This window comes from Macrotis lagotis, chromosome X (genome assembly GCF_037893015.1).
Source record: "Macrotis lagotis isolate mMagLag1 chromosome X, bilby.v1.9.chrom.fasta, whole genome shotgun sequence".
NCBI lineage: Eukaryota > Metazoa > Chordata > Mammalia > Peramelemorphia > Peramelidae > Macrotis > Macrotis lagotis.
Genome location: NC_133666.1, coordinates 258,231,039 through 258,234,790, shown reverse-complemented (window position 1 = coordinate 258,234,790; position 3,752 = coordinate 258,231,039). Strand labels below are relative to the sequence as shown.

At 33.0% G+C, this 3,752-nt stretch overlaps 1 non-coding gene across 1 annotated transcript; it reads right to left on the bottom strand.

The window, feature by feature from the left end:
• Positions 1-1,680: 1,680 nt before the first annotated feature.
• On the bottom strand, positions 1,681-1,788 carry LOC141503785 (U6 spliceosomal RNA). The gene has a single exon (XR_012473093.1). It is a non-coding gene; the product is annotated as a U6 spliceosomal RNA (small nuclear RNA).
• Between the last annotated feature and the right edge of the window lie 1,964 nt (positions 1,789-3,752).

The following is a 3,752-nucleotide window of genomic DNA, read 5'->3' as shown; positions in this document are numbered from 1 at the left end:
TTGTTCCTTATATAATTGGTAGAATTCATTTTCAAATTCATCTGTCCTGGACTTTAATGATGATTTCTTCAATTTCTTTTTCTGAAATGCGACTATTTAGGTATATTCTTTCCTCTAACCTGGATAGCTTATATATTTTGCAAATATACATTGATTTTACTTAGTGTGTCAAAGTTATTGGCATATAGTTGGACAAATTATCTCTGAAATACTATTTTAATTTTCTCCTCATTGGTAGTAAACTCACCTTTTTCATTTTTCATACTGATAATTTGACTTTCTTTTTTCTTTTTTTAATAGATACACTTAATGTTTATCTATTTTATGGATTTTCATCATAAAACCAGGACTGTTTTATTTATTAATTCAGTAGTTTTCTTAGTTTCAGTTTTATTAATTTCTCCTTTGATTTTTAGAATTTCTAATTTGATATTCAAATGGAAATTTTTAATTTGTTATTTTTCTTCCTTTTTAGTTGCATGCCAAATTCATTGATGTCCTCTTTATTTTATTTATGTAAGCATTAAAAATAAAAATTTCCCCTAATAACTGCTTTGGCTGCTTCCCACAGATTTTTATATGATTTCTCATCACTGTCATAGTTCAGATAAAATTTGTGATTATTTCTATGATTTGTTGCTTGATCCACTAATTCCTTAAAATTCACCTATTTAGTTTTCAATTAATGTTTAGCTTTTCTTTTCATGTCCCTTTATTAAGTGTAATTTCCATTGCATCATGATTTGTAAAAGATGTTTAAAATTTCTACTTTCCTACAATTAATTGGTTTTTATGCCCTAATACAAGGTCAATTTTTGCTATATACACCACAGAGAAGTTATATTCCTGTCTATCCCCATTCAATTTTCTCCAGATGTCTATCATATCTAATTCTTCTAAAATTCTATCCACAGTCTTAACTTTCTTCTTATTTATTTTGTGGTTGGAGTTCTATAATTCTTCTGGGAGACTGAGGTCCCCCACTAATATAGTTTTGCTCCCTGTAGCTAATTTAACTTCTCTACTATGAATAACACATAGTGCATATATGTTTAATATTGATACTACTTCATTGCCTATATCACCTTTTAAGAAGATGTAGTTTCCTTCCTATTACTTTTTGCTTATGCTTTGTCAAAATCAGGATTGCTATCCTGTTTTTTTTAACTGTAGCTGAAGTGTAATATATTCTACTCCAGCCTTTTACCTGTACTCTGTGTGTATCTCTCTGCTTGAGATTTTTTTCTTGTAAACAACATTTTGTAGGGTTCTCAGTTTTTATCTGTTCTACTGTCCATTTCCATTTTATGGTAGAATTCTCCCCATTCACATTTACAATTATGATTACTAATTCTTTATTTTCCTCTATCCTATTCTTTCCTATTTATATTTTTCTTCTTTTTAACCCTTAACCCTCCTTCCAATATTTTGCTTTTGACTACTGCCTCTAATCAGGCCTTTTTCTTTCCTTCTCCATTTCCCCTTTAACTTTTCTTTATAACTTTAATTTCACTTTTAATTTTACTCTTACCCTTCCTTTTATAAGTCCTTTCTTCTCTTTTCTTTCCCCTTCTCCCCTCCCCACTTCCTTGTATGTTAGAAAAAAATTAAAACCCAATTGGGATTATACATTATTCCCTCTTTGGACCAAATCCGTTGAGAGTAAGATTTACTCAGTATTCATATCCTCCCTTCTTCATGAATTTGCATGTCATCCTTGTACAAGGAACCATGATAATATTTTTGGAATTATTCCAAATTTAATATATGTGCTGCCAAAGTGAGCGCACTTTCCCTTCTTTTCCTCTGTTATAATAAGTCTTTGTGCCTCAACTTGTGGCATTATTTTTCTTCTAATTCCTAGCCTTTTAGTGAAATCCTTCTTTTCATGTCTTGATTGTTTATACCCTACCTAATACCCACAACCTCTCTGTCAAAATATACTCTTTTTTGAGCATCTTGATATAAGTAAAATTATCAAGGTTTGATTGATTGATTTATAAGAAACATTACCCAATAGTCACTTCATAACCACGTCCTCTGCCCAAGTACCTGTCCCATTAGAAATCCACTTCTCAAGACTAAACAACATGAAATTATAATCAATTTGTACCATATCCTTTTTTGCAAGTGCCCTCTATAGAAATCCAATTCTCATAAGCTAACATATCAAATAAAGTAAAATCACTTTATGATTAATTTATTTTCATACTCTTTAGGTACCCTCTTGCTCTATTTTGTATTAATACAATCTTTGTTAACTAAAATATCAATTAAAACAAGTTCATTTCATGATCTATTTATTCCCAGACCTTATAAATATACTCTCTCCCTCTGTCCCTATTGTTTTACAACCTAGTTAGCTAAAGTAGCAAGAAAAACAAGATCACTTCATGGTCAATTTCACTCTAGACCCTCTAAATACACTCTCTTCCTCTGTCCCAATAGAAATACAAGTCTCATAATCAAAATCATTTCATGATCTATTTGTACCCTTACCTCTAAATACAATCCCATCCCACACCTATATTCACCCCATATGAGCTAAAGTATCTTCACTTTTATGGTCAATTTATACCCATATCCTCTTTCTAAGTATGTTTCCTTTGCTTATCCTAAGAAAAATACAGTTCTCAAGTTACAAGTATTGTCTTCCTGTGTAGGGATATATGCAGCTTATGTTATAGACTAGCATTCTTTCCCCTTTCCATTTACATTTTTATGTATCTCTTAAGTCTTGTATTTTAAGATTGAAATTTTTTGTTGTTTTGGTCTTTTTGTCAGAAAATTTTTAAATTCCTCTATTTCATTGGAAGTCCATCTTTCCAAGACATGTTTAGGAAGGAGCCAAGATGGCAGCATGAAGACAGGAATTTCCAGAAACTTTTCCCCAGAAAATACCAAATGTCATAAAATTATGGCTGTCACAAAATTCTAGAGTGACGGACACACAGAAATTCTGAGTGAAACAATTTTCCAACCCAAGACAACTTGGTAGATATCTATAAAAGGTCTATTCAACCAGATTTCCTGGCAGTGGGAGCAATTTCCACACCTCTCAAAACAGGGATAACCAAAGACAACTAGGAGGGCAGGTGGGAAAACTACCAGACCAGTGCAGCTTTTACCTCAGTGCAGACCTGGCCCCAGGAAACTGCAACTGCTTCCAGAGCTCTCAGCCCATGGATAGTAATATCTCTTTGATATCCCTTGGACAGTATTTGTCCGTATTCGGACCCCAGTCACAATCTGGAGCACCCCTTTTTCATGGAGGAACAAGGCCCATCCTCACAGTTCCAAGGCAGATAAGAGTGCTTGAAGTCATCCACAGACCAGAGTCCCCGCCCCCAAAACACTCAAAAACTTGGGAAGCCCAGCAAAACCAGGTCATAGCCTGGGGAAATGAGTAAAAGGAAAAAAAAAAATAATTGGATCATAGAAAATTTCTTTGTTCCCATGAAGGATCAAAACACACATTCAGAAGATGACAAATTCAAAGCTTCTGTATCCATAGCTTCCAAGAAAAAACAGGAATTGATCTCAGACTATGGAAGAACTCAACAAAGATTTTGAAAACCAAGTAAGGGAGATAGAGGGAAATTGGGAAAAGAAATGAGAACAATGCAGAAAATGATGAAAACCTAGTCAGCAGCTTGATGAAGGAGATGCAAAAACATCAAAGAAAACAGCATGTTAAAAACAGTTTAGGTCAAATTGGAAAAAAGTTGTCCAAAAGAACAATTCCTTAAAAA